This window comes from Equus quagga, chromosome 11 (genome assembly GCF_021613505.1).
Source record: "Equus quagga isolate Etosha38 chromosome 11, UCLA_HA_Equagga_1.0, whole genome shotgun sequence".
NCBI lineage: Eukaryota > Metazoa > Chordata > Mammalia > Perissodactyla > Equidae > Equus > Equus quagga.
Genome location: NC_060277.1, coordinates 35,459,563 through 35,483,654, shown reverse-complemented (window position 1 = coordinate 35,483,654; position 24,092 = coordinate 35,459,563). Strand labels below are relative to the sequence as shown.

At 39.2% G+C, this 24,092-nt stretch overlaps 1 protein-coding gene across 3 annotated transcripts in view; it reads right to left on the bottom strand.

The window, feature by feature from the left end:
* Positions 1 to 22,506, bottom strand: part of GPR63 (G protein-coupled receptor 63) — a 51,353-nt gene extending 28,847 nt beyond the window's left edge. Inside the window, exons 1-3 of one of the 3 annotated variants that reach the window (XM_046676385.1) lie at positions 22,289 to 22,506; positions 2,234 to 2,323; positions 607 to 633 (exon numbers count right to left, since the gene is read on the bottom strand). The gene's annotated coding sequence lies outside the window, so the exon portion shown is untranslated. The remainder of the gene's footprint in view (positions 1 to 606; positions 634 to 2,233; positions 2,324 to 22,288) is intronic. The other 2 variants (XM_046676386.1, XM_046676384.1) reach the window with 2 other exon arrangements.
* Positions 22,507 to 24,092: the final 1,586 nt, after the last annotated feature.

The following is a 24,092-nucleotide window of genomic DNA, read 5'->3' as shown; positions in this document are numbered from 1 at the left end:
TCTAGGAATGCCATTAATTTAACTTCATGTGAGGAAGGTAAGACGTATAATTTACCCTTTTACAGTTGTGGAGATTTATGAAGCAGATACGTTACTTATCCCCAATAAATGTGGTACCTCACAAAGGAGAATTTGATCCTATGTTAGTGATTTGGATGGATGTGAGAAAGAAGATAATGATGAAAAGTGAAATGCCTCAGGATCCTGGCCTTGAGTACATGGTCCTAAATAAAATAATTTAAATCAATAACTAATGAAATTTTTCACAGTGATTAATCACTGAACATCACATGACACAGGAAACAAACTTTAAGAGCTTCTTCATCCTAGCTCTGCGTTATTTTTTAATGCAATCCGCTTCATGTTGACAGGATGCACCAGATACCAAGAAAGAATACAAATGAACAGGAGATACAACTCTTGCCTTCAACAATATTGAAACATTATAAACATCAATGGAAAAGGCAATTATTTTTAAGTTCATTAAGGTAATAAGCCTTTATCTTCAGATGCATGAATTCTTATTAATACAGGCAATGTTACACAGTTCTTAAAAATCAGTGAGATTAATAGGTAACTCATAAATAGAAGATAAAAAGGACCAACCGTTGCTGGAAACAGTGTTCAGTCTCACTAGAAAATAAAAATTAAGAAAACCACCATGTTATTTTTTGCCTAGCAAATTCTTAACAGTTTAAAAAGATAAAAATAATTCTGGCAAACTAATACTCCACCAACAGAAACGCAACCTTATAGTAATTCAACAAGCTTTATCAACAGCCTTAAAAAACATTCCCAAGGGAATTCTTCTCTGGCAAAGAAAGACAAGCTTGTGGAAGACCAATATTCCCACCAACAACAACCAAAAAACCTGGATAATTTTTTTAAAACCTCTTTGAAGGCATCTAAGAGCTACCAAAGCAGAGAGAACCTGAGAGGCCAAGATCCCAGAGAGAAGGAAGGAAGGAAAAGAGAGGTTGCTCCGCATTCGATGACACTTTTCCCCCGGAGGCATGAGCCAATCCTAAAATGCCAGCTCAGAGGTTTTCTCAAGGCAACTGAGAAGCTGAGAGCCTAAAAAGTGGCAGCTGAAAAGCTTAAAAGCAGCTGAGAAGCTTAAAGCTGAGTAAGAGAGGCAGCTGGGAGGCTGAGAAGCTGAGGGCAGCAGCGCCCCTGGCAGGCTCAAAGGGCTGAAAGCTGGTGTTCGGGGCTCACAGGAGCGTGGGGGCAACATCTTCTGAGGGTCTGCTCTCTTGGAACAGGCGTGGACAGGAAACTGAAGAGCCCTCCTAACAACCAAACACCTGCCTCTCATTAGTTAGCTCAAGTTTCAGTTTCTTAATCTTCATTGTGTCCGAATAAAGTTTATTTTTAAGACACAAATAAGACATCAAAAGCACTAGCTATAAAGGAAAGACTGATAAGTTGACCAAAGGGGCATCACTATGAGAATGCAAATGCAAGCCCAACCACAGAAGGAGACACTTGCAGTTGTATAACTGACAAAGGACTCACACCGGAACGGATACATGGACTTTTCGATGACAATAAATTTATAAGGAAAACACAAACAAACCCAGTTGAAACACGAGCAAAGGAATTGAACAAAACTTCACAACAGAAGATCCAAATAACCACACACACACCAAAAAAAAAGGTAAAGGTGCTCTCCCTCATTACTCATCAGGGAAATGCAAATGAAAACCACAGGAAAACACAAATCCAACAGAATGACTAAAATAAAAAAGATGGAAAACAGCGAGTGCTGGTCAGAATGTGGTGCAAATGGAAGTTTCATATACTGCTGTTGGGAGTGGAAACTGGTAGATGTCTGTGGAAAGCAGTTTGTCATTTATGGTAAATGTGCAGTCGTCGTGCCTGCTTTAACCCAGCAATGCCTCACCTAAGTAGACACTCAACAGAAATGCTCACATTTGTACACCAAAAGTCAAGGACAAGTATATTCCCAGCAATGCTATTAAAAATAGCCAAAATTTGAACAACAAAAATGTCAATACTAGAATTGATAAATAAATGTAATATATTCGTATAATGAAATACTATACAGCCATGAAAAAGAACAAACTACTGCAACATACCACATGGATGAATCTCACAAATATAATATTGAGCAAAAGACACAACCACAAAAATGTATATACAATGCTATTCCATTTATGTAAAATTCAAAAACAGGCAAAATTAATCTATGGTGTTAGTAATTATTGGTTACCTTTGGAAAAGAGTGGGAGTAATGACTGGAAACGGCTTCTGGGAGGTTCTGGGGGGTTCCTGGGATGCTGGTAACATTCTCTCTTGATTGCTGCAGTAATTATACATATGTATTCATTTTTTCAAATTTCCCTTATGATTTGTATATCTTCTTGAAGTACCTAATACTTCAGAAAACATTATTAAAAATAAAACTATTACAAGGACTCATCCGTAAGAAATATTTTTAAATATCCTTGAAAAATTCATGTAATTAAAATATATGTAAAATCGTCCAAACCTTGGGTTAGGCATAGAATTCATAAGTATGACACCAAAAGAATAGTGCATAAAAGAAAAAGTTGACAAATTGGACCTCATCAAAATTCAAAATTTTTGCACTTCAGATGACATAATTAAGAAAATGAAAAGCCAAGCAAAAGACTGAAAGTATTTGCAAAACACCTATAAAATAAAAGACCCGTACTCAGAATTTACAAAGCACACTTACATAACTTAATATTCAAACCAAATTGAAAAATTGACAAAAGATATGAATAGACATTTCAACAAAGAACATATATGAATGCCTAACAAGCACATGAAAAGATGTTCAACATTGGGGTTGGCCCAGTGTTGTAGTGGGTAAGTTCATGCGCTCTACTTTGGCAGCCTGGGGTTTGCAGGTTCAGATCCCAGGCACAGACCTATTCATAGCTCATCAGGCCATGCAGTGGCAGCATCCCACAAACAAAACAGGAAGATTGGCACAGATGTTAGCTCAGTGACAATCTTCCTCAAGCAAAAAGAGGAAGATTGGCAACAGATGTTAGATCAGGGCCAATCTTCCTCACCAAGAAAAAAAAAAAAAAAGATGTTCAACATTACTATTGTTAGGGAAATGCATATTAAAACCACAAAGAGATATTTCACACCCACTAGAATGGCTATAATAAATAAGACAGACAATAATAAATGTTAGTGAGGATATGGAGAAATAGGAACTCTCATATATTGCTGATGGGAATGTAAAATGGTGGAACTACTTTGGAAAACAATTTGGAAGTTTCTCAAATAGACAACAAAATTCCCATACAACTCAGCAATTCGACTCCTAGGTATCGACCCAAGAGAAATGAAAATGTACGCCTACACAAAGACCTGCACATGAATGTTCGTAGCAGCATTATTCTTAACAGCACAAAGCTAGAAACAACCTAAATGTCCATCAACTGGCAACTGGATAAACAAAATGTATGACACCCCTACAATGCAATTCTGTTCAGCAGTAAAAAGGAATAAAGTACTGATACATGCTATGTTATGGATGAACCTCAAAAATATTATGGTATGCAAAAGAAATCAGTCACAAGAAACCCCATAGTACATAATTCCACTTATATGAAATGTGCAGAAAAGGCAACAGTATAGAAAGAGAAAGTAAATTAGTAGCTGCCTGGGGCAAGGATGGGAGGGGATTAACTATAAATCAGCATGAGGGATTTTATTGGGGGGAAGAAAATGTTCTAAAACTGATTATGCTGATGGTGGCACCACTTGGTAAAATTACTAAACACCACTGAACCGCACACCCGAAATGGCTGAATTCTATGATGTTAAACGTATCTCAATAAAGCCGGTAAAAAATTTCATGTACATGATAGTAAGAAAATGGAACCAGCCTAAAGATTCGCATTAAAGAAACAGATTGAGTTACTTACATGATTTATATGATAGAATGTTGTATGGCCACTAAAACTGTTTTTGAAGAGTATTTAGTGACGCAAGAAAATATCATGCGAGCATGTTAAGTGAAGAAAACAGACTACAAAACTACATATACAGTACGCTCCTGATATTTTTTTTAAAGTTTCTAAAAGGGGTTGGAAAGGAACCCATCAAAATATTAACAGATGTTTCCGACCAGTAGGATTATCGGTGATATATTTTTTCTTACTTTTCTGTATTTTCCAAATCTTGTAAAATGAGTAATTCTCTTATAGACAGGAAAAAATTCTTCTTGAAGAATATTTTCAGGTATTATAAATACATATATAAATGTTTCTTTTCAATGATCATAAGACATATTCCTTTAAAACAACCTCTACTCCTTAAGAAAGACATCAAGGAAGCAAAATACACATTCTCCTGCCTCTCTCATCATGACCGCTGTCCATGGGCAGCATACAACACAATATTTAAAAATTTGGAAACTGGTGACAGGAGGAATTACTCAAATGTGCCTTATCCTTTAGGTAAGTGTTACTGTTATTAAGCAAGAAATGTACTCTCCCCAGTAAAGGGCACAACAGACTTATGAGTAGAATAGAGTTTTATCATCCTCAAAAGCACAAAATTTAAATATGGTAATTTATCTAGTCACTCATTTTTAAAGTACCCCATATTTCCTCCAATCATTTACCTACTAATCTAAAAAAACAGTGCCTCCCTTTTCATACTAATCTCTGGATCACCTTTCTGGTTCCCAGAAACATCCCCTGGGAATCAATGCAATTTTAAAGAAAAGAAAGAAACGGGGAAAAAAACACTTGCTTATATTTGTTTACTTTCATGCTATTCCATTAGTTTTTCTTTTTCTTTCTTTTATTTATTTATTTTTTGGGGAAGATTAGCCCTGAACTAGCATCTGCCGCCAATCCTCCTCTTTTTGCTGAGGCAGACTGGCCCTAAGCTAACATCCATGCCCATCTTCCTCTACTTTATATGTGGGCTGCCTGCCACAGCATGGCGTGCCAAGCGGTGCGCAGGTCTGCACCAGGGATCTGAACCAGTGAACCCCAGGCCACCAGAGCAGGACATGCAGACTTTACCGCTGTGCTACCAAGCCAGTCCCCTCGAGTTTTTCTTTTTAAATCCAACTTTAGAGTCATCTGAAGTTTGGAGTACAGCTCAGCTTGCCACTCCACTTTATACACCTGTTCCCTTAAGTAACTCTATAACCCATCTGACCCCATATACCTATCTACACGAGGATGAAACATTTAATTTTTCTTTAATAGCCACAAAGTTAACAGAGTGAAAGTTTCCAAGGCCTTAAAATAAGTTTATCTAATCAAAGCTAAATGTTTCCCCCATCATACTGGCACTTCTAAAAATGCTGGTACATTCTTCTCCATTGCCTCTTACTACAAATGATTTTGGCACGTCCTCTGGAGGGAATAAAAAGTCAGTCAGGGCTACAATAAAGCTTTCTACTGAGCACTTCCATGCTGTTCTTCCAGATGCCCAGTGTGTCCCCGTTAGCAGTGGTCAGAGCACCTGGTTGCCATTTACAAACTGTGTGTCACTGAGCAGGTTACTTAATCTCTCGGTTCCTCAAGTTCTACGTCAGAAAAATGGAAATGCTCACAGCGCACCTCAGTTCATGAAGCCATTGTAAGGATTAAGTGAGACAGCAAATATAAAGTACTGACACATAGCCGGTGCTCAGTGTACATGAGCTAGCCGTTCTACTTTGACCAGAAAAGAAAACCATGCCCTCCACAGAACCAGCACTTCAGTGACATTTAGGATTCTACTCTTTCACCCTTGCAAATGACTCTTTTCCATATTTCATCCCAAACTGAATTTAAACCTCTTTCTCACTTCAAAATTCTGCACTACTATTTTGACATGATACCTTGTTTCTCTCCCTCTGACCTTCTCCACTCCAGCTTCTGCCCCCCTTATTTCAGAAAAGTGACTTTCAATAATCTCTTTTCAGAACAAAAGAGATGTAGCTTCTCTTGTTCTTTCATTGCTTCAAACATGGTGGAAGTCTACATATTTCTTCCTAGACCTAAAAAAATCTCCAACCGTACTCAGTTTAAATATCTCCAGATGCAACTGTAGTGTAGCTTACTTGTTTTTCATAAGAACACTTTTTGTTGCTGACTGTGACTATCCCTGAGATCTCCAGATGAGCCAATTCAACAAAAATGTCTAGGGTACCAACCACATGCCAGGTACCAAGCTAGTTGTTGGAGATTCACAAATGCTATCTGTCTACTAAAACCAAGTGGGGACACACGCTTACATCATGGTCTCCTCTTTCTTCCTACACATCAGGACAATGTCACTGCCTAAGATGGTTCAAGCATCATCCCTTGGAAGAAGACAGACACGTCTATAAGATTTCCTACCCCACCACCTTACTACCCCCGCCTCGCACCTCACCCACATCAACCAGGCATATCTCCTCCTACAGTATTTCACAGAACGTGGGAGTGGAAGACCTTCATGATGTCACCAGAGACCTCAAATAATCTCATGATTGCATATGCAGTAGTCAACCATATCTATATATATCTCTTAAAAAAAAAAAAGCTAAAATGCTTGGTCCCTTGGTCCGTAGTACGCAAATGCAATTCATTACCATAGCAAATTCCAATAATGAACATAAGGGAAAATATGGAATTACTAAATTTTTTCATGTGTGGGAAGCTAAAAAATAACACAAGAGAAACAGCACAGAATTAAAGATCATTCTGCTCTTAGTATGCCATTTCAAAATAGGATTGCTGAAGAGCAGCATTGACTCATCCTCAGAAATAATGGCAAATCTGTTTGACCTTGATTCACTGCCATGATCAAAATAATTCTGGTTAACTTGGGAAGATTCTGAAAAATCTAAAGGTCATATTTAAAATACTTAGAGTTCCAAAATCCAAGAAGTTAGACTTTAGTTTTAGTATTCAAAGTGGCCACCATATAAAGACAAAGGAAATGTCAAGAGTCATCCTGTGCCAACTGAAATTACCTTCACTTGGGTATCTTGCCCTGATACTCAGTCTTCCACCATGCTATCCACGTCTATCATATAAAGCTTTGACATGTATTTTTCAACTTGACTTATACACTTCTTTAAATTCATTTCCTTCCATCCTTTAAGAAACAGTTATTAAACATCTGCTTGAAGCCAGCTTCTGACTAAGCATGGCATACAGGAAAGAACAAAACAGATGTATCTCCTGATCTTATGTAACTCACAAGTCTAGTGGGGAAACTCATTGTGATGGTTAATTTTACGTGTCAACATGACTGAGACACAGAGCACCTGGATTAAACACTACTTCTGGGTGTGTCTGTGATGATGTTTCTGGATGAGACTAGCATTTGAACTGGTAGACTCAGTAAAGCAGACTGCCCTCTCCAATGTGGGCGGGCATCATCCCGTCCATTGAAGGCCTGAATAAAACAAAAAGGCAGAGGAAGGGGGAATTTGCACTCCAACTGCCTGACTGAGCTAGACATCCATATTCTACCCTCAAGTGGTACTTACACAATTAGCCCTCCAGTTCTCAGAACTACACCATCAGCTTACCCTGTCTCCAGCTTGCAGATGGCAGATGGTAGCACTTCTCAGCCTCCATAATCACATGAGCCAACTCCTTAGAATAAATCATATATACCTCCTATTGGTTTTGTTTCTCTTGAGAGCCCTGACTCATGCCAAGCAAACATACAAACACAAAATAACCACTAGATTAAACCATGTTGTATGTGCTGTGAAGAAAACCTCAGGATGCTCCAAGAGGAGAAAGCCTAATTCTTCAATTATATGTGTCCATACTTTCTAGCAACATTCTCTAAATCTCATGCTCTATGATAACATGATATTATCGACTAAGATGAATCCAAAAGTACTAGGCTAAAGACTAATGTATTTTGCTTTTGAAGTATGGTTTATATTGTCCCTGTTTTATCTTTTGGTGGGGAAGGCATAGGAGAAAGTTGATCACAGGGAGTAAAAGGTAAAATAAAATGAATAAATAAAGACTAAAAGCAGGAATCTTTCATGGAAAGAATAAATAAAATTTTATAAAATGCATGCAGTCCTGAAAAAAAGTCTTCTGAAACCAAACTGTTGGCAAATAATTTTAAATTCAAGAAAATGGTTCTTGAAATCCCACTAGCTGAAGGGCTCTCTACTAAATCTTGCCATAAAGCAGAAATCACGTATAAAAGTGATTATCTCCTCTACCCCAACCTTATTTCCATTTCTTTTTTTTTTTTTTTTTAAAGATTTTATTTTTTCCTTTTTCTCCCCAAAGCCCCCCGGTACATAGTTGTGTATTCTTCGTTGTGGGTTCTTCTAGTTGTGGCATGTGGGACGCTGCTCAGTGTGGTCTGATGAGCAGTGCCATGTCCGCGCCCAGGATTCGAACTAACGAAACACTGGGCCACCTGCAGCGGAGCGCGCGAACTTAACCGCTCGGCCACGGGGCCAGCCCCCCATTTCTATGCTTTCTAAATTTTAATTTTCAATCAAGTTTGCTGTGTATCCAACAATGCGGAAGGATCACTAAGTAAAAAGGGTTACATAATTGCTATTCTAAACTCAAAGTACTGCAGATCATCTCCCAACACAACCCTGCTCCCCCCGCCCAGCAAAAAATAATCATGACTTAGCCAAGAAATTTTTTAAAGAAAATCTGTAATATTCATTTTGAACCATCAGAAATTTCTTTTAAAAAAAATAAAGATGATAAAATGGCTGTATTCGAAACACCAAACAACCTCTCATCATGCATCACAAAATCACAAGGGAGAAGGGATTCAGGGAGAGGTTGTGGTGGGTGTTCATTACTAGGTTCTCCATTGATAGTGTCCCCATGATGCTGCCATTCAGTCAGGTGCCCGCTGCTAGTCTTCTGGTCCTCTGCTCAAAGATCAAAGCATCAGCAAAGGCTTTGCAAGTTCACAAAGTGCTGATGCAACTGACATATGGCTGGTACAACCAAGGACCCATAGGGAATTCACTGGCCCAGTGTCAACTGTACACACAATAGTCAGAATTGCAATTCTTGGATTTACTCTTACACAAACAAAGGGAAAGAAGAGCACTAAATACTGCTGTATAAACATCATTGCTTATGCTCCTGTGGAGTTTTTCCAGTTTTATTATACTTCATTCATGCCCACTTCTCAGTTGATTTCTCCTAGCAGATACAGCCTATGAGAGAGTGATACCAGAAAGCAGTGTGTGCATGTGTGTGCTCCATATATATCCAACAATGGCAAGAATCATTGCACTAGAATGGCTCTCAAATGTAGAGTCTGCCTAATGACGGATGGAACAAAATGTGAAAATTCTTCTCATATGCAGAATATTTATTATGCTGTAATTGAGCAGAATAAGCAAAATTTAACACAGATTCTGGCTTGGACAGTAGTCAGTGAAATGATCACGCCAAGTATCAAATATTTATTAGATACATAGAAAATGCCCTTTCTACAAGGGCCACAAACTAAATGGATGCTTTATGTAACATGGCTTTTGACAGGAGTGTTTGCTGTCTATACACTAAAAAAATAATTACCAGAAGGATCTTTTCCCGGAACTTTATTCCAACCTAGAATCTAGATATGAGCAAAGACCTTACTGGAATGAGATTCTACTATGTGAGCTTCAGAGATCTTTTCTATTCTGGTGCCTTTTTATGCACAATGAGGAAAATTAGCAGGACAAAAAGATCGACTTTAAAACTCAGACTGAAAAAAGAAAAATTATTTCATAAAAAGAGCACGGAAAATAGTAAAAGCTTAATTTTATGACAGGAATAATCATCACCTGATGAATGGAATAATTATCCAAAAGTAATCAAGTTAATTACAGTAGTCCTTTTTTTGTTTGATATTTGGCTTCATTTTACCACATATCTAAGTTTTCATAGCTAATCCACAGTAACTGAGAACTGAGAGATGTAAATGGGAGGTCTTAAACTCTTTCTCTTTTAAGTGTTCATCACAACCAAGGCTGCACCCACGTGTCTATATCATGAGGGTTAAAGGGGAAAATGTGAGTATAATAACAAAAGAGAAACACTAAGTGTTTCTTAAAATGTTTACAAAGATGTAACCATTTGAAATAAGCATAGAATAATTACTCCTTTTCAAAAGTGAACTACCCAGAAGAAGCCTGCAGTTTGCCATCTTTAACTTGTTTTTGAGAGTATAAATCAGGGCAACACAGACTATCAGTGGCTTTTTAACTTTCCCTACTACCATTTTAAAGGCAAAGCCCAGAAATGGGAGGTAACAGAAAACCAAATGTGACTGGCGGTGTCTTTCAAACTTGAAGATGTAACCAAACAGTTTAAAAGGAAATGACTGTACCAGCTTCCTAAAAAAACAAAACACAACACTAAATACTCAATGACCATAAATAAGATGAAGTTTAGGGCTTACAAAAAGAAAGTGCTGATCCCAACAACCTAACAGAAATTTCAAACTTATCAGCAGAGAAAAATGATCAATTATAAAACTGGAGTTCGAAGGAAAACTGAAAAGTAAGCATTCTGCCATCACATCTTGACACATTAGTGTCTGCTTTGTCTTTTCAAAAGCAAACATCATGCATGGTTAGTTAAGGTTTGCATATTAACCCAAATAACAAAGATCTCCTACTTCGTACATGGCCATGATCTCAGAAACAAAATAGTTTCTTTAGTATAGTCAAATTTAAATCATTTGAGATGGGATTATAGAATTATAATATTTATCAGAAGATCCCAGTAGCAACCCGGACTTCAAAGGGCTACATTCGGTACGTTAAAGATGAACAAGAAATAAACTCCTCCATGATGAAAGGGACAGCAAAGAAAACTGCAGGTCTTGATCCTTGGTGCTGCAGGGATGAGGGAAAATAATCTCCCCCAAAGGATTTGTAACCACAGACTAGTCCTGAGACTGAAAAAAAAAAAAACCTCAAGCAGAAATCTGATTTCAAATGTGCTCTGGTCAATAGAGCATCCAAGCTAGTAGCAGAATCAAATGTATTTCCCCTCCGAAGGAACTCACCTTCAACCCAAGCCTGAGAGAATTGCCACAGATGAAGTTCTGAGGAAAGTGAGCCGCTCATAGTGAAAAATCACAGTACTTCAAAATGACCAAAGCAGCATGAGTGATTCAGAGCAGGGGAAAATCACAAAAACAAGTCCACCACAACTTCAGTTACATAAGTTACTAGACAAAAAGTATAAAATAAAAGAATAAATGGTTGAAATTATTAGCAGGAGACAAGCAGATATGAAAAAGAATTAAGTAATGAAAATGAAAAATACAATAAACTAATATTAAAGACAAAGTCAGGGACTGGCCCCATGTTGTTATGGTCAAGTTTGGCACATTCTGCTTGGGCAGCCCGGGTTCCAGGTTCAGATCCCAGACGCGGATCAATGCCACTCATCAGCCATGCTGTGGCAGTGACCCACATATAAAGTAGAGGAAGACTAGCACAGACGTTAGCTCAGGGCTATTCTTCCTCAAGCAAAAAATGAGGAAGACTGGTAACAGATATTAGTTCAAGGTTAATCTTCCTCACCAAAAAAAAAAAAATCAACAAAGTGAAATACTAGACATAACTGAAGTGAATTAGTTAACTGCAAGTTGGAACATAAGAAATTTTTCCCAAACACAACCAAGAGAAAACAATGAACGATAAGAGATTAAAGAGATAGGAGACAAGGAAGATAATATAGAAAGTGTAACAAACACGCAATTGAGGTTCCAGAAGGAGATCATAAAATTAGTAGAGAAGAGAAAATATTCAAAAAGATAATACATAGAAGTTTTCAGAATTCCTGAAAGATGCTAGTCTCAAATGCACCCTCTCTAATGCCAAGCAGGATTTTTTAAAAATTCATACCTAGAAACATAAGATTGCTAACTCAGAACCGAGAGAGAGAGGTCGAGAGAATATCTTTAAGAAGAAGGAGATTATCTGGATAGCTTTAAAAGGTTCCCTAGAAGGAACCAGAGGGGAAAAATAGATTCCCCAACAAAGCAAAAGAAATTAGTTTCACTGCTTAATTCTCAAGGGCAACAATAAAATTCAGAGACAATGGAATGATATTTTTTGATGCACTGGAAGAAAACAACTGTCAAAATAGAATTTAATACCCAGGGAATCTCTCTTTCAAGAAAGAAGTGAAAGAAAAGGATTGTGACACACAAACAAAAATCTCCCTGTCTCTGTCTCTCTCACACACACACATAGATACCCTCTGTCTTTCTTTTTTCTCTCTCTCTCAATAAAGGAAAAGAATGTACGTCAGGCAGAAAAAAAATGATCCCAGACAGAAGATCTGATATCCAAGAAGGAATGGTGAGATATAAAAGACACTGTACACAACAATAAAAGTAATGTCTAACTTATGAGAGAAAAAAACAGGCTAGAACTAAAATACTCAACAGCAATAACACATAAGTTGGAAGTGGGTATCATAAGAGTTAAAAAATTCTTAGGAATTTGCATTCTTTTAAAGGAGAGTGTATTAGTCGGCTAGGTGACCATAAGAAAATATCCAGACTGGTGGCCGAAAGAACAGAAATTTATTTTCTTACAATTTTAGAGGCTAAAAGTCTAAGGTCAAGGCGCTGTCAGGGTTGGTTTCTGGTGAGACCTCTCTTCTTGTCTTACAGACAGCTGCCTTCTCACTGTGTCTTCACTTGGCCTTTCCTCTGCACGTGTGCAGAAGGGAGAGATCTCTGGTGTCTCTTCCTCTTCTTACAAGGACACCAACCTTATTGGTCATTTAACCTTAATTACCTCCTTATAGACCCTATCACCAAGTACAGTTCACATTGCAGTTGGGGTTTCAACATGAATTTTGAGGGTACACAATTCAGTCCACCACAGAAGGCAAAGACACTGATCATAACTTTAGAGTAGATTAAGATGAATGTGCATAGTCAAACTGTCTGGGTATCCACTAAAAGAACACATATTGAGCTTATAGCCAGTCCCCTAACCCCCAAAAGAAAAAGAACAGTGAAAAAGGGGAAAATCAATCTATCTAAAAGAAGGCAACAAAGGAGAATAGAAAGACAGAAAAAGCAGAATAGGAAATACATCATAATATGATATTAAAGAAATCCGAATATATCAGTCCTCATTCTAAATATTAAAAGACTAAAGTTTCCAGTTAAAAGCAAAGATACAGCTATATGCTGTTCATAAAAGACACATCTAAAAACATAAGAACTTTAATCCAACTTGAAAGTCAAAGAGTAGAGAAAGATATATCAAGCAGATCACAACCAATAGAGAACCCTATATGGTTTTATTAATATCAAAGAAAAAAGACATTAAGTTAAACAGCACTATTAGAGATTTAGAAGGCCATCACATACAATAAAAAGTTTAATTTACCACAGGGATATTTAAAAATCTAATTGTTAAGGCACCTAATAACAAACCTCAAAATATGTAAAGCAAAAGGTAAATTACTGACATGAAATTGATAAATCCATTATTACAATTTCTCAGTAACTGAATGATCAAGTAGAAAAAACCATAAAGATAAAGAAGATTTAAATACACAATTACAATTTTCATCTTATGGATATACATGGAAGACTGCACCCAGAAACTGGAGAATACACAATATTTTCAAGCTACACATGGCACATTCATTAAAAAGAGAATACTAGCTCATGTCCATGAAGCTAACCTCAAAAAGCACCAAAGAACTCGTATAACAGAGACCACATGCTCTGATCATGTCACACGTAGGTTAGAAATCAAAAACAAAATATGTTTAGAAATTAGAAAATACCATTCTCAAGAACTCATGGATCAAAGAAATCACAGAAAATATTTAGAACTGTATGATTAAAAAACTACATAAAAAATTCTGATAAGCAGCTAAAATGGTGATTCAAAGGAAATGTACTGTACTCTAATGAGGTAAGATTCACAACGAATAAGCTAAGCACTCAATCTAAGAAATTAGAATAACGGCAGAATAAACCCAAAACCATGGAAGAAAAAGTAAAAGAGCAAAAATGAAAGAGTTAGAAAACAAGCATATAACAGAGAATGATCAGCAAAGCCAAAAGTTGGTTCTTTGAAAAGATTAAGAGAAAATATACAGCTCAAGGTTGAAGGAGAGAAAGAGAAAAATTAGCAGCATCAGGAGTAAAAATAAATGGGACATACCACAGATGCAGCAATGATTAAACAGATAAAAGATATCATGGAAAACTTTATGCTTATACTTTATGCTTTTGAAAACCTAGTTACAATGACAAATGCCCCTTAACAGTAGAATGGATAAATTATAGAATTCATAAAACAAAACACTAAACAAACAAAAAAAAATGACAGCTATCAACATTGATGAATCTCAAAATCCTAACAAATGAAGCAAGCTTAAAAATATATATATCTATTATAGATAAGAAATATAAGATTCCCTTCATGTAAAGTCCAAAAATAACCAAAATTAAAGAATATGCAGGGGCCAGCCCGGTAGCGAGCAGTTAAGTGCACACGTTCTGCTTCAGCGGCCCTGGGTTCACCTGTTCAAATCCTGGGTGCAGACATGGCACCATTCGGCAAGCCACGCTGTGGTAGGCGTCCCACACATAAAGTAGCGGAAGATGGGCATGGATGTTAGCTCAGGGCCAGTCTTCCTCAGCAAAAAGAGGAGGATAGGCAGTAGTTAGCTCAGGGCTAATCTTCCTCAAAAAAAAAAAAGAATACGCAGGGCCAGCCCAGTGGCACAGCAGTAAAGTTCATGCACTCCACTTCAGCAGCCCAGGGTTCACCAGTTCGAATCCCGGGTGTGGACCTACGCACTACTTATCAAGCCATGCTGTGGTAGGCGTCCCACATATAAAATAGAGGAAGATGGACACAGATGTTAGCGCAGGGCCTACCTTCCTCAGCAAAAAGAGGAGAACGGGTAGTGGATGTTAGCTCAGGGCTAATCGTCCTCAAAAAAAAATAGAATATGCTGCTTTAGGGATAAGACAAGGGTTTCCTTTAAGTGGGGAATGAATAAACAGAGGGATTCTACATATGCTATACTTCTTAGCCTTGATAGTATATCCACAGGTATTCAATTTTTTTAACTTAGAAATATGTTTTATGCACTTTTATATGTACAACGTACTTCACAATAAATACTCTAAGAGAATTATGTAGTAAAATCAGTTTCAAAAACATATTCTGAATATTCCCATGTAAACAGTGACTATCCACAGGATCTCATGAGAAAATCTCACGTTCTGTCTTGACATGACTGTCACATTCCATGTCAAAATACAAGGATACGGTTCCTCTTCTTTAAGATATTAAAGAAGGAAACGATACTCATCTAAACAAAACTTCACTCTGAAGTGCCAAAACAGAGGTAAGCAGCAGGTATTAAGGGAACAGCGAGCCTCAGTCTGACTTAGAGAACAGAGGAGAAGAGATGGCTTCACAGAAGAGAAGACCACGTCTGAAGAATAACTGGCCCAGAAAATATGTTTGGGTGCGTGTGTTTACTTTCTCTTTCCTTTTACAGCCAGCGCCAAATTCTAAAACTGAAAAATTGTACATGAAAATACAAATGTGACTCTGCATTCATTATGGTCATGTTTGATGGCTAAAGACAACTTTATTCATAAAAATGAAGGGAGAATTTCTCTCTCCGTTTACCCAAGAATCCTTAAGTTTTCACACACGTCCTTTTCCTAGTTTTTGTCCATTTTATATCCTAGTTTTGTTCCTGGAAGTGACCACGTTTTTGTGATAGCCTGTGATACTTCTCTGGTTTCCAAAGGCAATTTCTGGCTAAGATGAAGTTTTGTATTATTGACAGAAAGGGAGAAAGACATAGATAATATACAGATATATAGAAACATATACACACGTGGGACGTTCAGATTCCCGGAGTCGGCAGCAAAGGGCAGAAAACAGAACATTTTTAATCTTAGAAATGACTACACAAGAAACACTCTCTCTGCCCTCTACCATACAGCAATTACGTGCGCATCAGTACACGTGGGCAGGAGGTCAGGTGGTAACACAGTAAGGAAACAAAGCGAAAAAGGGAGAACATTCTCAGGGCGCGCTATCAGCGGCTGAATCTGTTTAGGTGGAAAGAGCACTTACAGCTGTGACTGAGCGCGACTTAACAGTTTGGTGTTGAGAACGGATCTTACAGCTGAGTGGATCTTACAGCTGAGTCTTTTCAAATATCTAGGGTTATTTCACTGGGATAAAGCCCCCAGTCGGGTCCAGGTTCAAATCCTGTCTGACTTGAGTTTTTCATATTACACTGACCAAACAAAACTGCAGAAGGTAATCAAGAAAAACTATGATGAAGTCTATAGATTTGATATGGGGAATAATAAAGTGCCTTGAGTTCAATGAAAAACATCAGTGCCCTTTATCCCTACCCCAAAATTCTACTTCTAGGGCTCCACCCAAAGGGAATAACCTTAGATGTGCACAAAAACTAAGCTATAAGATATTTACTGCTACATGGTAGCAAAAAAAAAAAAAAAAAGGGAAACCTATCTGATATTACAGCATATCCCCAATAAATTATGATATATCCATAGAATAAAATACTATCAGTATTCAAAATGTTACAGAAGATCATACCATGATGTGCAGTGTGGTTCATCTTTGTATGAAAATTAAAAAGAAATATATATTTACTTTATGTACTATAGGTACTTTACCATATGTATATAAAAATATACACCAAAATGTTACCAATAGTTATCTCTGAGAGTAATTCTCCTTTTCTTTTCCTTCTTTTTTTTTTTTTTTTTTTTTGCTTAGGAAGATTTTGCCCTGAGCTAACAACTATTGCCACTCTTCCTCTATTTTATATGTGGGTCACCACCAAAGCATGGTGGACAAGTGGTGTAGGTCCACACCCCGGACCCAAACCCACAAATCCAGGCCGCCAAAGCAAAGCACACTGAACTTAACCACTACACCATGGGCCAGCCCCCTCTTTTCCTTTTTCTTTGTTTTTTGGTTTTGGTTTTGGTCTTTTTGGTTTTTTGGCTTGTCTGGATTTTCTAAATTTTCTATAATGAAGATGTGTCACTTCCATAATAATAAAAAATATCCATTATAGCACACAAATAATAAAGATTTGAAACCTTACAATAGCAACTATACATGAAATATAGACACAAAAATAGAAGTTCCCAATATCACTGCCCCTTTCAGCAGAAGCAAATTTATCCAAGTCCTATTACGGAAAATGGGGGAAGTGTAAATTCAAAACTCCTAATATATCATTAATGAAGCCACCACAGATAGTCCCCAACTTAAGACGGTTCAACTTAACGACTTTCTGACTCTACGATAGTGCGGAGGGAATAAGCATTCAGTGAAAACCGTACTTCAAATTTTGAATTCTGATCTGTTCCGAGGCTAGGGACATGCGGTATGATATTCTCCCATGATGCTGGGCAGCAGCAGCGAGCCACAGCTCCCAGTCAGCCTTGCAATCACGAGGGTGAACAACAGATACGCTTACACCATTCTGTTACCACACATCCATCCTGTTTTTCATTTTCAGTAGAGGATTCAATAAATTACATGAGACATTCAACACTTTATTATAAAATAGGCTTTGTATTAGATGATTTTATCCAACTGCAGGCTGATGTAAGTGTTCTGAGCACGTTTAAGGTAGGCAAGGCTATGCTATGATGCTCAGTAGGTCAGGTGTATTAAACACATTTTCGACTTATGATATTCTTAACTTACAAAGGGTTTATTAGGATGTAACCCCATCATAAATCGAGAAAGATCGTAATTCAAAAGAAGGAGAATCGTTTGACGCAGCTGAGTGGGAACAAGCCGAAAGACAAAGAACACACTTTCTGCTAGTGCTTTAGAAGGCATCACAGTTTGTGCAAGGTTAATCAAAATGGAGCAGCAAGATGGCCTACTTCACATACAGCCTGCAGGAAATGGAAAACGTAAGCTAAAATGATGAAAAGAATGGATTTTGTTGCAAGTACACACTTAGGCAAACATTTTCCGCTCTGGAAGGCAATGGATGCTATTCCTGGAGTAGCCCCTTTCTACTCCAATCCCTTTGAACCTATATCCTCCCGGGATGAATTCAGATCGAAAAACCTGCAGCAGCCCCCCCTAGCCAGATGCTGTACCAACGCCTGGCAAAGACGTTAACTGACTCTTGGGTAACTTGCAGTTGAAATTCTTATTCGGATGCAAACTTCAAGCACCTTTAAATACCTTAAAATGTTCTGTCTCTAAAATTACCTAACTATTTATTTTTGTTTAAAAAGAATAGGAAGAGGTGAGGGCGCCCCCCTTTGGAAGGTAACAGCTAGAATAAAGAATCATTCCCCTCTGCACCATCTCCCCAAGGCAGATCCTTAGAAGTTTCCACATTAAAAAATTTGCCTTAAATATTTTTGAAATGTTTTAACAATATAGATTGGGCTAAGTCAATTAAGAGAAAAGAAACTTTGGACCAAAACCTCAAAATGTATGTAAAGTTTACGACTACAATGACACCTAACAGTTTCAACTAAAAATTATCTAAGAATCGATTAACATATATGCCAGTTGATTGGTACAGTATCTGGCTGGGGATGTTTTTTAATCTAAATTGGGCCTGGGAGGATATAATTTCTTTTGTATTATCACCCAAAGGAAATACCGACAACAAGTGTTATTATTAACTTCAATAGGCGACCACTAGATTACCCTCCTAACTCTAAGTGTACACTCTTTTGCCCAAGACCTGAAAGCTATATTAAAATTCAACCCTCTCAACTCTGCATTACATTTTTAATGAACATGAAGGAACTTTCTAGCGTATTAAACTAGAGTATCATGCCTGAGTTTTCTGAATCTTTTGTCATACAGACAGAAATGGGAACAAATTACTTTTACCAAGCCTGTCCATATTTACTGGCATAGAAGCTAAAAGGCATTTTATTCTATGTGTCAAACAGCTTGCCGTCAGCTTCAGAAATCATCTTTTACAAGGACGGCATACGGCCTCAAGCCAACTAAACACTAAAGCATGTTGGGCTGCCCACAGTGCAAATTATTTGGAATGTTCTCCATCTTTTGTGGTTACAAAAGTACCTACTTTGTGGATCATCCAGTTCAAATTAGGGCCACATCTGACCTTAAACAGAAAATTCCCAGGAAACTGAAACTATAATTGACCAAGATCCCATTAGTTCTGAAAGGCAGTGATCTCAGAGATTCAAACATTTCAAACGTATTTTTTAAAAGCCGAAGTGACACAACATAAACTCTGTGAAACACATCACTATCTATTTCAAGTAAACACTATGAACTCACCCTAATTACAGAGGTCACGCTTGCAAAAAAAAGGAGGAAGGGGGGATTATTACATGCAACACATTAAAAGGCATTTGTAGCAAATATAAACACATTTCTGGTAAATGCCTGGCAAATTAAAGCAAAAAGTCTAAAAAATCATTTCATTTCATTTCTAACTTTCGTACATATGCTGAAACGTAGCAGCTTCAGCTGTGGACTGAAGCACTGTATTATAGGTATTATTTTCCCAAGCATTAATGGAGACCTCTCTCAAATCATTTCCCACACTGGAGTATCAAAACTTCCCCAGGGTTTGCCTCCCATGCCTTTGAAGTCTATTCTCTTAAGTCCCAGACCTATGGGGGCATGCCCTGAAGGTCATTTTTGAAGAGTTAAAAGAAGAAAACACTACATTGACAAGCTAAATGTTACCTAAGGATTCCTCTACTGAAGATAAATAACTGAAGCTTAAGAAATGTCTGCTTCAATCATCCATTGGTGGGATAACTCAGTCCATTTTAACAAATATGTGGTTAGGATCGTTGACATATGGCTCCCTGGTCCAAGCCTTGTGTGAGAACAAGAACATGTTGGAAAACATAGTATTTTTTAATAGCAACCGATATTGACGAAAATGCTGAAGAAATGAGAAGTCCTAACAGGCTGTTTTTAGCTTCTGATCTTTTAGACCTGCTGTTCTCAGTGCAAGTGTATTATCAAGTCCCTGAACAGTTTTCCATGTTATACATATATAAATATGCATCTCCACGGCTATATGGATATATATATAATGACCAAGGGAGGGCCTGCGAGAGCAGCATGCAGAGTAGGCCTTCCTCAGGTGTGCTGCAGACCAAGGACACCCCACCTCCCCATCCCTTCCATCAGAGTCTGAATGCGATGGAGGTGATGGGGGCAACACGACAGCCCCTCACCCCAACTCTCCAGCAGGCCTGGAAGCAAGAGCCCCAACCTCAGGGCCACAATGAAGTTTGCTTTGCCAGGAAAATACATATATAAAAAAATATATATATATGGAGATATATATATCCATAGCTATCTACATCTATCCCATATCAATCCATAGATAGATATAGACAGATATGGATTTTGTGAGATATATATTTGTGATATATTTATGTGACATATATATTTAGTTTCAAAAAGAATCATTCACAAAACAATCATCTCAAATCAAATAAACTATATAGAAAATCTCATGATACTCATATTAATCAATACAATCCTAACAACTAAGTCACATCCACCTTAGAATCCCAAATTTTTACTGAATGCAGTACTGTCTCGCCTGGAGCCCGGCAAACTTAAGGAAGAATGGTAACTGCAGTTAGGGTTTTAAGTATGTGACTTTTTCTAAGCAAATTTTTTCTCAAGAATGTTCAGTTTGCTGCAAATTTTCAGAAAATGCTCGATATGGTGAATTCTTTTTTGAAAGTTTCAGTTCTGGTATATTTGACAGAAGAGTGACAAAATTGTGCTCAGAGATGAATATCTCTATTCCCAACGAAATGTTATAATATTAATGGTTATTCTGGAAGGATTTTCTTTCAAAATTTCCCCACTGCAAATAAGACGTTTCCTACAAGACTGTCTATTTTGGTAGTATATTTTTCACACACAAAATTATATGTAAAACATATACCTCTGAATTTAAATATTTCATGATACTCTTTAAACAAGCTCCCACATTCTGTTTTTATTTTTTGAAATAACCTGGGCTATATAAACAATTATGTCACTAAAATTACGACTATGCAACATGTCACAAAATATAGGGACTTTCCATCAGCAGCTTTATTTGTAGCTGAAATCAGATGTTCCGTACACAATGTGATTGGAGAAGACAGAAACAGAAATAGGTGTGGTAAGACCTGGGAGTGGGAGAAAATGGGCACAGGACACCCATTTGTGTAATAAATGTACTTATATATTAGGTTTCATCAGATAATTACACGTATTACATACCTTATCCATAGGTGAAACCATCTGAGGCAATGTGGGATTATGCAAGAAACATCAGGTTTTATTTATGATTCTTAGAAACACTCTCCTACAATTAGTTGTAGCCTTCTTAATCTAAGAGACAATGAAAACCAAATTCACCAATAAACAAAGAAAAAATCTTATTTTTAAAAAATAGGTTAAAGCCTCATATTACCTCACTGAAAAAACTGCATCCGACTATGACGGTACCTGTATTTCCTAAGTTTCCAGACCAAATCTAAATATTTCATCAGGGACTAAACGATCATTTTGAAAATTTGGGTCAGTCCCGGGGGATAAATTTAATAAAGGTATATTGTTGAGAGGTTTTTTTTTTTTTCAGCATCCTATGCCTCCAAGATGTTTTTTTTTTTTTCTTAAAAAAAAAAAAATGTTTTCCAAAAGCGGCGAGGGAGGAAGGATTAAAATCAGGGTGATGCTGACAACCGACCCAGGCTGACCGCCAGACACACAGCGCCCACAGGGAAGAGGCCACCTCTCGAACTGCTGGAGCCCTCAAGGAGCCTTCCCACCGGGGCAAACGGGGTGAATTTCAGCCCTAAAGAGTGACGAGACCACACTGTAAAAGTTCAAGAGGATTCCATCCCCCTCCTCTCACTCCCAGCACTTAGCTTCTCCAGGAGAGAGCCCGGCAGTGAAAGAGCCGGCACTGGGTGCCAACCTGCAGCCGCCCGGTTTCCTAGAAGGCCTAAGTGCTCCAGCAGGCAGGGATGGGGGCGGCGGCGGCGGCGGGCGGCGCGGCGAGGCGGCCCCCGGGGAAACCGAGTCCCGGCCGGGCCCCACGGTGTGGCGCTGGCTGCTGAAATCACTCCAGTCCAGCTGCAAAAATCTTCCCGAAAACCCGAGCTTCTCCGGCACAACTTCGCCTCCTTCTCTGCCATACACTCCCCCCAGCTGCATACCGATCTCGACGCGGCGCATCAAAGCGCTCCCTGCAGGCTGCTACCTGTCCCGGGGGCCCAGGACCCCAAGTCTCACCTCATACAAAGAGCTGCGCGCGGGCGCCTGCACAGGAGCCCAGGGAGCATGGCCCCATCCAGTCCCTCCCGGAACTTTCCTGACATAGCACTTCTCTCCTCCGCCGCAGAAAAGAACGCTACGAGGCAGAGGAGGAGGAGGAGGAGGAGGTGGCGGTGGCGATCCAGGAGGCGGCGGCGGCTGGAGCTGGAGCCGAAAGTAAGGAGCATCGCGGCCGAGCGCCGCCGCCTCCCAATCTGCCGAGGGGTTCCCGCCCCCAGGGTAACCAAAGCTCCCTCTTAAAGGCGCCCGCCGCGCTTTAGGACGGGAGGGGGGCGGGGAGGAAGGAAAGGGGGAGGAGGCAAGTAAAGAGGGAAGGGGCAAGCAAAGACCGCAAGATTCAGAGGCCACCGTCCGGGGTGCCCCCGGGCTGCTGCTCTTCCCTTTCCCGGCTGCGCCTCTCTGCTCCCCGCCAGGTCTGGTCGCCCCTCTGCCTGAGCAAATGTGGGGCAAGTGCTGGGACCCGGCACGGGGGGCCGCCCTCGCCATTGGCTTGTCCCCCACGACGATCCCTGGAATTTAGCCACTTCTCCTAACCGCTCTAGTCGCTTTTAGGGTCTCCTCTTCCCGGCGCCCCCAAAGCCGGTGCGCGCCGCTGGCGACTGCCCGTGGAATCGCGTTTCCTCGCGTTTCTTGCTCGCTCTTTCTCTATCTCCAACACAGTGATCAGAATCTCCCCCAGGAGCGCAGGAGACTAAAATAATTAAAGACCGGCTGGGGTCCCTAGACTGACCCCTGAAGATCTCACTGCTGTGACTTGTCACTTGCTGACTTGCCAAATGCTCTGCTTTACCCTGTGTTCTGTTCTCCTCCAGTTGCCAATTGCCAGGTGGGCATCAACTGGATTTCTTGAACCATTGACCTTCATCAACAAAGACTGGCTGTAATGATTGCCAAACTGAACTCAGGAAGGCCCTCCAGAAAAGACACCGCCTTAAAATCTAAATGATGCTGGGAAATCCTGCTTCAAAGAAACAAGTGATTGTTTTTCCAGCTATCATCAACATTTGTGATCACTGCTGAGACCACAGTGGGGTATGCCCCGTGTGGGGATGCTCCGGAGACACACAGCATCAGCCCCTGTCAACACTCTAAAAATAGACCACAGTTAACAGTGGGTGTGGGCAGCAAAGGGTTTCTTTTTCTACCCCATGGCTCTCATGCTTAGTACTATGGGGCCTCAGCATAGTGTTGTGTCATTTGTACCCTGCTCAGTATCCTCTGGCTGAAGTGGAGGTGGGCAGGCAATTGAGGGTTAAGATTCAGCCTAGGCTCTAAAGAACCCCCAGGGGGGCTCAGAGGGAATGGTACTTTCTAATTCACACAAAGGCACTTGCATCAGTAGCCTGAAACTGGACCTCAGTTCTTCCTCTCCTGCCACCTTCAGCTGGGAAACAAGCACACGTTGACTTGTGGAGGAAGAGGGCAGGGAGACAACAGGCAAAAGATCAGAGCAATTTCTGTTACCAAATGGAGAGGAAATAAGCCTTGGGCTCTATAAAAGTGGGAGACAGGGTTCAGCCTGGACCAAACGTTAAGATGAGAGAGGAGGTTAGCCATGAGCAGAGTGAGGATATCCTGGTTTTATGATAAACTCCTGTGTAATGTCAGGATAGTTGCATGTAATAGGTACCCAACTCGAACTGACTTAAGAAAACCTACAGTGGAGGAGGTTGAAATGTATTAGCTCATATGCTTATAAATCCCAAGAGCAGAGCTGGCAAAAAACCATGAGATTTTTAAATCCTTTTTTTCTTCAGATGCT